This window comes from Zingiber officinale, chromosome 10A (assembly GCF_018446385.1).
Source record: "Zingiber officinale cultivar Zhangliang chromosome 10A, Zo_v1.1, whole genome shotgun sequence".
Classification (NCBI taxonomy): domain Eukaryota; kingdom Viridiplantae; phylum Streptophyta; class Magnoliopsida; order Zingiberales; family Zingiberaceae; genus Zingiber; species Zingiber officinale.
This window is the reverse complement of record NC_056004.1, coordinates 79,247,053-79,261,023: the sequence shown is the minus strand read 5'-3', so window position 1 is coordinate 79,261,023 and position 13,971 is coordinate 79,247,053. Positions and strand designations below refer to the sequence as shown.

Below are 13,971 nucleotides of genomic sequence, written 5' to 3'. Positions count from 1 at the left end.
GGACAGAGATGGAGGGACAAAGAGTCCGAGCCGCCCTTTGCGCTGCGATTCACCCCGGAGCGCAATTAGCAGCAAGAGAGATTAGCAGGACGCGATTAGCAGCAAGAGAAATGGGGCGGCCATCCTTTTGCCGGTCATAGTGAAGGGAAGGAGGAGCGAGCGACCTCGGATGGGGATCTGAGAGAGGAGATCCCCATCTCTCATATCAGCGGCGAGCTCCTCGTGGATGCGTGTGGCTTCCCGGTGGGAGCGGCCGGGAAGTGAGTGCGAGAAGTGGAAGGACTGCCCCCATCCCCACTCGTAGATGTCTGTGACGAGGTTGTAGAAGGTGTCGACGAAGGCAGGGACGTTATCGTCGTCGGGCGCGGCGGCAATGCCCTCCTTGGAGCGGAGAAAGAAGGACAAGTACTGCTTGTACTTGTCCTGCACCTTATCCTGCATGATCAATCTCATCTTAAGGTTCACTGCCCGCTTGCCTTTCACTTCCGCCGAGCCCATCACCCACACGAATCAGTAGACCGCGATAGCATTGACGACGACCGCCGTCCACATCGCCGTCAAGAGATCCATTGCTCGTCTTTCAAATGGTATCTCCTAAAAGGAGGATGCAGAGGATTAGGGTTTCGATTTATTGTGGGTGAGGAGAAGCCCAAAAGAAAGGGCGCTACGAAAGTCCGCTAAAATTTTGGTTCATAGACACCGGTTTTAAAAACCGCGGTTAAAATCGATGTCTATTAATGAAAAAAAGGCGCTCATAGACATCGGCTAAAAAAACCGATGTCTATGAGCGAAAATCTGCACTCATAGACACCGATTTTGGAAAAACCGGTGTAAAATACCCAAAGAGATCGATTTTTGCTTAAAACCGTTGTTCCACTGATGTCTATGAGGATTTTTGTTATAGTGATATTATAACTCTCAGGAATCTCATACCTAGATTGGATATATGCCCTATCAAAATCATCAAAAGTTGAATGAGTGAAGGTATACCAAGGGGCGAAGGATTCTTGAACCATACTAACAATGGATAAGGGATGAACAACTTACTTGAGCACTTAGTGTTTGAGAAAGAAGACGGATGAAGAAAGGATGAGTCACCAGAGAAAAAAGGTCGAGAAAGACGAAGGGCGAAGTGATGCGAACGAACGTCGCTTAGGGTTTTATAAAGGGTAATTTAATTGCAACAGTGTGATCATAATGGCTTGCGCGTGGAGAGCCGTTGATTTACAAAGGAGGATGTGTCATACGAAGAGGCATGTATCAGAAGCTGTTATGAAAAATAAAAAAGAGAGTCACGTGACATCAACCCATAATTGGGCATTTATGATGGAGGTGACAACCAAATTATTCTACTGACAAGGCGCCTCTCCGCATATCCTTAGTATCACATTTTGAACCATGTGCCTTTGACAAGTCGTTTCTTGAAAAGTTAATAATAAACTGAGGTGTATAGAACGAGTGGGGCGTTTCCCAGGCGAATAAGAGATGAGCAAGCATGAAACTAAACTTGGGTCCAGTCAGTCGACTACATCTCCTTCGACTAGAATTAAAGGGTAAGCTAGTGATACGGGTGGTAAAAAAAGGACCCAAGAAGCTAAAGTCATGATGATGTGACGGTCAACGTCAAGATGACGGGACGATCAAAGTAGTAGGAGAGAACATCCTCCATTTAACAGCCTTAGTCACTCAGAGCCAAGGCGGGTAACACCAAGGTGAACAAGTTAAAGCCCGCCCGGGATAAGACCTGTTGACTCGATCAACCCTTAAAGGGCTGCTCGGGATAAGACTAATCGGCTCAACCAACCTTCAAGCCAAGTGAGCATAGGGAGGGAAGTGCTTATAGCTTCCATTCTCAGAATAAAACAGCTAGTGGCCAACTAAGTCTAAGTACGGCAAGCTAATGGGGTGGGATGAAATGTTTGACCAGTTAATGAGGAGTAATTTCCATGAGTTTCTTGGATCTCATTATGAGTGCACGGTCAAATAGAGCCTGGCCGGACTTAAGGTGTATAAAGCACTCAGTTCCAAAAAACTCTTTATGAACTCGACTTTATGGAAATTATATATGCATGTCTGACCGGATAAGGGGTAGTCGGGCGTAAGATACCTCATAAAGTTGTCTATGTAAGCCCGATCGGGTAAAGGGCAGCTTGGCCTATGAGGCTCCGCTTCAAATTAGATCCTAAATGGATTGCCAGTACACAGAATATAACATGTGATCCCTTGAATACATTTCCAGCACATATAAAGCCTTGTATTATTTATTGTTTATTATTTTCCTAATAGAATGTTGATCCTGTACCAAATATAGTTAAGCAGCCTAAGTACCAAAGCAGATATAATGCCGGCCTTACAAACCAGCGAGGATATATTTAACAAGATAGACCAGCCATATAGGCCGGTCAGAATATGTTAGGCTAGCATCAGAGGACTTTGTCAGGGATCTTTTTCCGGGTCTTTGGTCACTAACGTCTGGTTGTATCGTCTAAGTATGCGTAGGATTTAAGGAAGGCATTCCTTGGAGGTCAAATAGTCTTCTCTCCGTCAAAAGAGATATACAAATAGGTAAGCGGAAGATTCCTCAGACTATTATTGCATATTACCCAGGCTGTACTTTTTCCATTACCTAACAAACTCTAACGCATGGGGACATCTCATGATCACGAAAGTTATGAGAGATGGTATATAATGGGGAATCTTCTCCATTGGCAAGGTACGAACACATTTTTGCATCGGAAACCTAAGCTATCACACATCTTCTACTATTCTTCATTTTCACCATGGATTATTGAACTGACTTGAGCATCGAGGACTTTGTTAGGGATCTTTTACTTAGTCTTTGGTCACTAACGTCTGGTAGTATCGTTTAAGTATGAGTAGGATTTAAGGAAGGCATTCCTTGGAGGTCAAAATGTCTTCTCTCTGTCAATAATTAAGCCATCGTCACCAGCGCACCTTCTCTACGGCTCTCATACAGGATCAATCACCATAAATGATGGGAGGTTTAACACAGCGTGAACCATAAGATTGCACCCAGCCATTAATCGTGAATGCAAAGCCAGACGATTGTTGCCCAAAATATATATTGAACAATGTCATTTCTCTAAGTGGAAAATAAAACAAAATTAAAATCAGAATGATATGGGCTCCAAGCTAATTAAGATATATGCATTCTCAGACATTCCTAATTTGAATCTAGATAATATGTGTCTCGTTCCAATGCTCACCTCAGGCTCTCCATGGACCAAAACATCAATATTGAGTTCTTCTTTGATATAGCCTTCACGTACGTATTCTTTTTTCAGAAATCATCCTGCAGATATATATATCAGGGTGTTTAATACAAAAAATGAAAATCCAAAGAAAAAGTTAAATAGAAGAGTAAATTTGTTAGAAAGCACCCACTTGTTTGCCTTGTAATCTCGTTGCATGCACTCTTCGAAAGATCCATTGTTTGAGGCAATGAACCAATTGTAGTAGTGGGAAGAAAGAATTGGAAGGTTGAGCTTTTTCTGCTGAGCATCTAGCCTGGAACTAACATTAGTGGGTCGGCGATGATTAGATCCCTTCGAGGCAGCAGCCTTCCCAAACCATCATTGAATTTGTTAGACATTATTGGAAACCATAAATCAACTACCATTTAAGATACTTTCGTCTCTATGAACTTCTTCATTGGTCACACGAGGGCGTACCGGTAGGCATCTAATTAAACCAAAAACATGAAAGGGATGTATATGGCATGATGTTGTGTCATTTGATTCCAAATATCATAAGCTTTTGCTATCATTATGAAACCTGGAAACATGAATCACTTTGTAGTGAGAACTACCTCATCCTTCTCACCAGCCAACACTTTAGCCAATGCATCTACTTCATCAACTTTTGAAGCCACAAAAGCAAGCCCTTGATCTCACTATCCAGTTTAATTTGTCTCGTTGACAAGGTCGACAGCCATGTGCATGAAGTTGAGACAACAAGCTTATCTACCGACAACATAAATAAAATCAGCTGCATTTTCAAGAAAAACAAGAATTGGAATGAAAGAAAAGACATTACACTAATACGGCCTTTTCCAGCAATGGCCTCGAGACCCGCAAATGTGCTGAGAGAGTATGCAAATTCATTTGCCCGAATGTTCCTTCCATCTATAGCTACGGCAACAAGATATTTGCCCACGGGTAAGCTACTAGATTACAAGGTGGAACAAACAATCATAAAGATGTACTTTTTATTATTTATATAGATATCAATTACAAGTGATAGACTCCACTAGATTACACACTTAAAAAGATATATTGTCATCAAAAAAACATAAAGATGGAAGACTTTGTGATCTCAAATCCTTCTTTGGGAAAGTGGCTTGCCCAGAAAAAATGATATATTTCACAATGCAAGTATATCTCATTTGCTGACCTGGAAAATATAGAAAAATTTGACATGCTAGGACCAAACGAGTAGATACCTCTATAATCTTAATGTTAAATTAGCACTAGCGCAGTGAGAGCTATTAATTGACCCGGGGAAATATAGAAAGCTAGCACTACAACAAAAATGTCTTTTCACAGCGTGCAAAATCACCTTCCGCGGCACGAATTGCACGCTACATAGTTTAAAGCGGTTGAAAGTCATTAGTATTGACGTCGTGCACTGCACGCCGCGGAAATAACTATCGACAGCATACTATGTAAGCCGCGAAAGTAACTATCGACGGTGTACATTGCACACCGTGAAAACCAACTATCCACAACAAGCAATGCACGCTGCAAAAATTATCAAAAACAATTATCCACAGCATGCAATGCACACTGCGAAAACTATCAAAAACAACTATCCACAGCAAGCAACGCACGCTGCGAAAACTATCAAACACAACTATCCACAGCAAGCAATGCACGCTGTGAAAACTAATAAAAACAACTATCCACAGCATGCAATGCACGATGTTGAAACAAGTATCTGTTGGAGCAATCCCAATGGTCCGTGGGACCATGTGTTTTGGTGTTTGGGCAAAGGGTTTAAGTTAGGTTCACCCTTGTATTTGATATGTGTATTTGAGTTGTGCAGGTTTGCAGGATACACATGTGACCCAGGTTGATGGCTTCGGGTCCGGTGAAGGATGGAGCATCCAAGGGACCGTGGACAAGGCAGCGAGGACAAGGGCCGATGGAAGCGACTTCGAGGCATACGCGAAGGATGGCATTGGGGACGAGCCGCGGGCTTGAATGCATCCGATGGACGAGAGCTAAAGGAAGTAGGCTTGAAGGCAAGAGGTCAAAGCTGCAAATGAAGCGTCAAATGAGTCATAAGGGTGAGGGTACGAGTGCATGAGAGATTGTACTCGGAGTAAAATCCTAGTTTTAAGGTTTACTGTAGCAGTACTGTAGCGCTACTGTAGCAGTACTGTAGCAGTCGACTGCATGTTTTAGCAGTCGACTGGTGCAGGCGACTGGCAGCGAACAGAATGTCTCTGTTCGTATGGAATCGAGCCGTTGGGATGTAACGGTCGAATTTCCACAGAGGGCAGTCGACTGCATGTTTTAGCAGTCGACTGGTAGGCGGGGTTTTCCAACCCGTGGCCTATAAAACCAAAGCTTGGTAGCTTGGTTTGAGTTGACGAAATAGAGGTGGTTAATCTCTATTAGTAGTCTACCTGTGCCCTAGCGTCAAAGGAGCTCTTGTGAGGGTTGTGGTGAGGTTTCTCCACCCACAAGGAGGTTTGAGCTAGCCGGAAGTTTTCCGGGAAGTAATCCACCGAACGATCGGGATCGTCCACCTTACGGACAGCCGTGGAGTAGGAGCCCTAATCTCCGAACCACGTTAAACAACGTGTTAGCTTGGTTTGCATTTCTTATTCTTGTCTTAAGCTTTCTTTGTATTCATATTTGTAGTTAGTATTAGATTTCCGCTGCGCATACTAACAATAGTGTAGAAAGCGAGTATCCGGGGGTGCCGTCTATCCAACCCCCCTTCAAGCCGGCCGTCCGATCCCCAACAGTATCCACAGCGTGCAATGCACACCGCGAAAACATTCATCAACAGCATGCGTAGCACGCTGTTGAAAAATGTTATAGCTCCATAATTCTCAAACAATCTTGAATTCCAATTTAACAAATACTGCAACAAAATAAACCCAAACCCAAAATGTGAAATTAAAAAATAAAACTAAACAGAAATAAATGGCTAAAGACAAAACAAAATAAAAGTCACTAGTTTGTATCATCCAAACAAAAAGATTCAATACAAAAACAAGATACATAATCTCTCACAAACTAGCTAAAAACTTTCAATCCACAATTCAGTAGAATCTATATCAATCACATAAGACTATAAATTTAGATAATCATGCGACTGTACTTCCTATTGCATCATCGAGAAACTGTATTTCCTCATTTGGTCGAATTAGATCCATCTTCTCCACCAAAATCTTGTCAACCCAAACTTTCCAACAAGATCCATCAAGAACAATATGATGCACTTTTGTGTTTGGATCTGTGGACACAATTCGACCTTCTACAACAAATAATCCATCAACACACCAATGAAGCAAATTGCATTTAGTATTAGCATGGATATCTCCATAACTCACATTCTTCAAATTTGACTGTAAAAAAATAATACAAGTTATTAATTCTATCATGCCAATCTTTGTAATAATTTTGTGGTTTAAACTATGTTTACCTGAGCAGTAGCTAAATGTTTATTAACATTATGAAAATCACCATTTTTTGCAGCATCATTGATATCACAATTGCTACCAACTTCATTCCCAATACCACTACCAATGCCACCACTGCCAACCTAATTTTATAAATAAATTGTGTCAAACAATGTCAACATATAAGTGTAGATTCCAAATTAACTTATTTTATGTATGTTGTTTAATTATTAACCTGTTCTTGTTGATTCTGTTGCCTTATACTTTGTAAAAACATAGACTTCATTTCTTGCATTTCTTGTTGAAGGTTATGTACCATAGTTTGAAGTTGTTTAACAATTTGATTTTGTTGCACAGAAGCTCCAACTTTTGATGGTGTAACTCCAAAGCCCAATCCACGCACTCTACCGCTTGTTTCCTTGCCAAACACAATGCTTATTGCATCATCAGTAATGTTAGTAGTCTTTTGAGATTCTGGTGGACATTCATGTTTTCTTTCTGCAAATAAAAAAGTTAATTTTTAAGAAAATAACAAATTTAAGTTACCCAATTTTTTTATGAGCTTCTTCAAATAAAAAAGATATAATTTTATTACCATTTTCTCTCCAATTGATTGAGTACTAGGTTCCCCATTTTTTTTCTTGTGACCTTCAATCCAAACTTGTGATCTTGTAATTTGTGTATCTAGTAGTCTTGTTTTTTTCCTTAGGTATAGAAATATTAGAAAAAAATAGTTAGAAACAATATTCAATAATTAATTTAGAAGTATAAAAAATAATATTTACCATAATGTGAGCCAAAGGAGCATAACCTCTCCGGCTCATCGTGTGAATGTGATCTACTTTTCCTAATATTTACCTTACAAATCAAGACATTAATTAAAAATTACACTAGAATAAAGGAAAAAAAAAGGGGTGCAGTATAAACATATTTATTCAGTCATATCCTTCATGAAGTCACATGACATAAAATAATTTTAGCCAATATTAATTGGTCTGACAAACGACACCACAAAACTATAGTGTGCAAAGTTTTGGAATTGAATAAAAGCTGGACTTTTCATTGACAAACAACACCACAAACTGAAGCTTCTGATTAATCCATAATGGAAGGACATCTATCAACCCTAGATGTCTGATCTTGTCCGGAAGCTGAGTCAGACGGACAGCCGGGTGAGGTGGATGGAATGTTGACGTAGTCGTGACGTCCCGGAGGGGGGGTGTGTTGAGATGGCTTCTGTGTTGACCAAGTCTTCAGAAGTCCTCTGGTCAACGCTACCTGCAACCAGTGACCGGGTTGACCCGGCCCCCGGTACCCCGATGCTCGAGGCAGATCCAACGAATATATGAGTATCATAAAAATCCATAAAAAAATGAAATGTGCATAGAATATGAACAGAAAACGTACCCTGGCCAGGGGGGCGCCCTCGGATGGGACGCGGCTCGAGTTGTCGCGACCCGGAAGAGTAGCTAACTCTGATCAGGCTATAGAGCTGGATCTGACGACGCGAAGCTGGACGCGACACGGAACCGGGAGACGACATGCAGACCGAGATAAGACACCGGCACGCAGGCCGGGAGGTACTAAAGGCACGCAGGACGGGACACGAAATCGGCACGCAGGCCGGGACACGAGATTAGCACGTAGACCGGGATAAGACACCGGTACGCAGACCAGGATAAGGCACCGGTACGCAGACCGGGATAAGGTACCGGCACGCAGGCCGGGACAAGGCACCGGTACGCAGACCGGGATAAGACACCTGTACGCAGACCGAGATAAACTATTGGCACGCTGGCCGGGATACAACATCAGTACACAGACAATAATACAACATAAGCACACGAGTGGAAATACAACCACCTCCCGAAGGACGAAATACGACGATGGCTCGACTAGTGCCGAAAGCGTACGACGACGTGGATCGGATACCGGATCGACATCAAAATTGTACGGCAGTGTGGATCGGAGCATGACAACCGCTGTGCCGTCAACGAAGCCATGGATCAGCCGACGGCTGCTGCTAGGGTGCATTGGGAAATGGAGGAGGGCGACGACCCAAGCCAACTGTGGGTGCTCGAAGCCGGTGGTCGCCATGTGAAGACGAGGAAGAGGGCAGTGGCTGCTGGCGTCAACAGTAGTGCTCACAATGGCGTCGGTGCTGAAAGAGGCAGTGGTCTGCCCGACGATGGCGTAGCGAGGAGGAAACGAAGAAGGGCAGTGGTCTGCCCGGCGGTGGTGCTGGCTGAGAGAAGAGAGGAGGCGGAGGAGAGGAACGGCTGTGAACTATCTGATGATGGCGTCGCGAGGAGAAGCTGGAGAGGAGCCATGGCCGGTCTGGCGGCGGCAACGTCGCAGGGAGGAGAAGGGTGGTAGACGGTCTCGACGGCGAGGAGTTGAGCACGAGGGGGAGAAGGGGAGGAGAAGAAGTGACGGGCGGTAGCCGTCGTCGGCGCCGGCGAGGAACCTGGCAGGAGAAAAGGCCCCTTCCCTTGGCTTCTATGGCGGCGGCCTCCCCTGCCCGAATGAACCCCCCCCCCCCCTTGCTACAGTACCTCCCTTTACCTCATAATGCCCTAAGCAGCCAAAAGACCAAAATGCCCTCCCTTTCTCCCATAATTTCATCTCTACCCTAAACCATATCCACGTCACAAGCCTCCCCTTCAAGTCTAGTCGAAGGAGGTGCAAGTCCGACTGACTAGACACACCCCAAAATAGGATGGCTACCGAACGCGGAATCAGATCACTGGTGCTCGCCTTATCACATCGAACAAGTAGCTGTGGCAATGTTGGGCAGGAAATCGAGCGATATTGAGCGGGCGATCGGGCGATGCTAAGTAGAGTGATCGAGCGACAATCAATATCAGGTAACCGAAAAGTGTCTTCCGAGTGATCGAGAATGCAAGGAAGTGCGACGAGTGGGGGGGGCAAGTACCAGATAGTACAAGACACGAACGATAAGTGCCGAGCAGAGCGACGGATGAGGCGCAAGCGATAAATAAGACAAATGTCAACCAGGCGAAAGGGCAACTGCCGAGAGGGACGAAAGACGATGGGCGAGCGATGTCAAGCGTGCGACTGAAAAAATGTCGTCTGAGTAAATTATGACCAGGCAATAGAGAGAAAATATGAACTAGAAAAACCGTGCGAGCGACCGAGAAAGTGTTGATCAAGCGACCATAAAGCGCGATTGGGCGATAAAGAGAAACTGATCGATGAGCAGAGCCGTAAGTGCAACCGAGAAATAACTGATCGAGCGACGATAAATCACGATCGGACACTCAAAAGTTAGAGGACCGAGGCAAAGCTGAGCAAGTAGACGGACGGATAAATAGAACCGAATGCGTGCTCGAGAAAGTGCCGACCGAGCGATAGTAAATTGCCACCGGGCAATCAAAAAATAGGCGACTGAGATAATGCCGAGCGACCGACGATAAATCGTGATCGGACAATAGAGACTGATCAACAAGCGAAGCTGTATGCGCGACCGGGGAGGTGTCGACTGAGCAATAGTAAATCGCGACCTAACAATAAAGAGCATGACCGCATGAGTGCCGATCGAGTGACAATAAATCACGACCTGTCAACAAAAAGTGATGGACGATCAAAGATCGTGACCGGACGGTGGCCGACCGAGCGACAATAAATCACGACCTGTCAACAAAGAGTTATGGCCGAGCAAAGCTCGTGACCAAACGAGGGCCGACTGAGCGACAGTAAATCGTGACCTGTCAACAAAGAGCGTGATTGAGTGAGTGCCAAACGAGCAACCTCGGTGAACGAAACGCGAACTGAGAATGTCCGGCCGGGCGGCAAGTGAATCAAGCATAATGAGTACCGGGCAGAGCGACAAGTGAATCCAGTATGATGTGTTTCGGGCAGAGCGGCAAGTAAGCGGTGAGTGCCGACCGAGCTACAGCAGTGAGCGAAACGCGAACGATGAGTGCCGAGCAAAGCGTCGAGTGCGTATGATGGGTGCCGACCGAGCAACAGCGGTGAGCAAAACGCGAATGCTAAGCGCCGGCCGAGAGGTCGTTGGGCGTGAGAGCAAGCTCACTTATAACTCGCACTGGGGCGAGAGTCTGGGGCAGCCGACCGAGCAGCTCAGTCGTTGGGCGTGAGAGCAGAGCTCACTTATAACTCGCACTGGGGCGAGAGTCTGGGACAGCCGACCGAGCAGCTTGGTCGTTGGACGTTAGAGCAGAGCTCACTTATAACTCGCACTAGGACGAGAGTCTGGGACAGCCGACCGAGCAGCTCGCTCGTTGGGCGTGAGAGCAAAGCTCACTTATAACTCGCACTGGGGCGAGAGTCTGGGACAACCAACCGAGCAGCTCGGTCGTTGGGTGTGAGAGCAGAGCTCATTTATAACTCGCACTGGGGCGAGAGTCTGAGACAGCCGACTGAGCAGCTCGGTCGTTGGGTGTGAGCGGAGTGATGAGTGTCGACCGAGAGGTCATCGGGCGTGAGAGCAGAGCTCACTTATAACTCGCACTGGGGCGAGAGTCTGGGACCCGACCGAGAGGTGCTCTGGAGGCGTAAGCAGTACTCATCTTAAAACTCGTGACCGAGAGCGATCTGGGACCCACTCGAGAGGTGATCTAAAGGCCTGACCAAGAAGCAATCTGGAGGTCTGACTAGTTTTTGATATGGAGACCTGACCAAGAAACAATCTGGAAGCATGACAAAGAAGCCTTTGGAGGCCGGGCTAAGAATTGATCTGAGGATCTGACCAGGAAACAATCCAAAGGCCTGACCAAGAATTAATCTAGAAGCCCGACCGGGAATCGGTCTGGAAGCCTGATCGGTAATTGGTCCAGGAGCCCGACCGGGGATTGGTCTGACTCCCCGACCGAGAGATCGCTAGCAATACTCTACTCTGGTCCGAGACACATGGCAATAGCTCGACCCCGAACGGGGGAGGTTACGTCTTGAAGCTCATAGAAGCAAAGCCGATAGCAACATGACGAGATAAAGCTTTTATCATACCTGATCGCGAAGTGACGTCAACTGGCTGGCTCGGCTCAACTCCCAAATGTCCATACAATCAATGAGATAAATAGTGTCGATCCCTTGACTCCCAAATATCCGCGGAGTCAGGGAGAGAATAATCTGAGCCTTGACTGTCGTCGAAGGAAGTGAAGTCCATAGCCATATGAGGGAGTAGAGTCCGTAATAATAGAAGGAAGCAGAGAATCGCGAGTGTAAGGAGTAGAGCCTGTAGACATAAGAGGTTGCAAAACAAGTGGAGGATGCAGAGCATATAATAATAATAAAATGAATCGCCTATAGTAGTAGATAATGTTGAGCCCCTGATGAAGGGTGCAGAGACTGTAGCAGTAAGAGGATGCAGAGCCTCATGGTGAAGGGTGCAGAGCCTGTAGCACACATGATCGAGGAACTGGGCCCCTGGTCCCTGATCGGAGAGTAAGGTCCCTAACCTGTAATCAAAGAGCGAGGCCCCTAGATCTTGATCGGGAAGTGGTACTGCAAGTCTATGATCGGGGAGCTATGTCCCAAGTGTATGAGTGGGGAGCTGTGCCCCTAGAGTATGAGCGGGGAGCTGTGTCCCAAGTGTATTAGCGGGGAGCTGGGCCCCTAGTGTCCGATCAGAAATTGAAGGCTCTAGTCTTTGATCAAGGAACTAGGCTCTTACTCTTTTATCAGGGAAATATAGCAGTTCCTATAATCGTAAAAAGAGAGCAGAGCTTGTAATCGTACCTGATCGGGGAGTCGTGCCAACCGGCTAAGGGTTTGTCTCGGTCCCTTAACTCCCTAATACCCGTGGAGTCAGGGAAAAAACATAACGGGAAAACTAACCTGTTAGCCGACTGAAGCTCCACTCGATCCCTCGACTCCCGAATACCGGTGGAGTGAGGATAGAAAATAATAGGTGCATCGAGATCCTCCGGGATTGTGATAATAGCATAGAATCTCCCGACGTCGTCCATCTTCACATTCCAGAACAGGTGAAGGATGTTCCCACAGACGGCGCCAAATTGATCCTGTCCGGAAGCTGAGTCAGACGGACCGCCGGGTGAGGTGGATGGAATGTTTACGAAGTCGTGGCGTCCCGGATGGGGGTGTGCTCAGATGGCTTCTGTGTTGACCAAGTCTTCAGAAGTCCTCTGGTCAACGCTACCTGCAACCAGTGACCGGGTTGACCCGACCCCCGGTACCCCGATGCTCGAGGCAGATCCAACGAATATATGAGTATCAGACTAAGCCATAAACAAATGAAATGTGCATAGAATATGAACAGAAAACGTACCCTGGCCTAGGGGGCGCCCTCGGATGGGACGCGGCTCAAGTTGTCGCGACTCGGAAGAGTAGCTAACTCTGATAAGGCTGTAGAGCTGGATCTGACGACGCGGAGCTGCACGCGGCATGGAACTGGGAGACGACATGCAGACCGAGATAAGATACCGGCAGGCAGGCCGGGAGGTACTAACGACACGCAGGCCGGGACATGAAATCAGCACGCAGGCCGAGACACGAGATTGGCACGCAGACCGGGATAAGACACTGGTACGCAAACTGGGATAAGGCACCGGTACGCAGACCGGGATAAGGCATCGACACGCAGGCCGGGACAAGGCACTGGTACGCAGACCGGGATAAGACACCGGTACGCAGACCGGGATAAACTATCGGCACGCTGGCCTGGATACAACATCAGTACACATACAAGAATACAACATAAGCACACGAGTGGAAATACAACCACCTCTCGAAGGATGAAATACGACGATGGCTCGAAGGCTCGACCAGTGCCGAAAGCGTACAGCGGCGTGGATCGGATACCGGATCGACGTCAAAATTGTACGACAGTGTGGATCGGAGCATGACAACCGCTGTGCCGTCAACGAAGCCATGGATCAGCCGACGACTGCTGCTAGGGTGCACTGGGAAATGGAGGAGGGTGACGACCCGAGCCAACTGTGGGTGCTCGAAGTCGGTGGTCGCCATGTGAAGACGAGGAAGAGGGCAGTGGCTGCTGGCGTCAACAGTAGTGCTCACAATGGCGTCGGTGCGGAAAGAGGCAATGGTTTGCCCGACGACGGCGTAGCGAGGAGGAAACGAAGAAGGGCAGTGGTCTGCCCGGCGATGGTGTTGGCTGAGAGAAGAGAGGAGGCGGAGGAGAGGAACGGCTGTGAACTATCTGATGATGGCGTCTCGAGGAGAAGTTGGAGAGGAGCCATGGCCGGTCCGGCGGCGGCAACGTCGCGGGGAGGAGAAGGGTGGTAGACGGTCTCGACGGCGAGGAGTTGAGCACGAGGGGGAGAAAGGGAGGAGAAGAAGTGACGGCCGGTAGC

The 13,971-nt window shown here is 46.8% G+C and overlaps 1 pseudogene; it reads right to left on the bottom strand.

Annotated features, from left to right (window-relative positions):
* The window catches only part of LOC122026722, a 100,704-nt pseudogene extending 93,225 nt beyond the window's left edge, over positions 1-7,479 (bottom strand).
* Between the last annotated feature and the right edge of the window lie 6,492 nt (positions 7,480-13,971).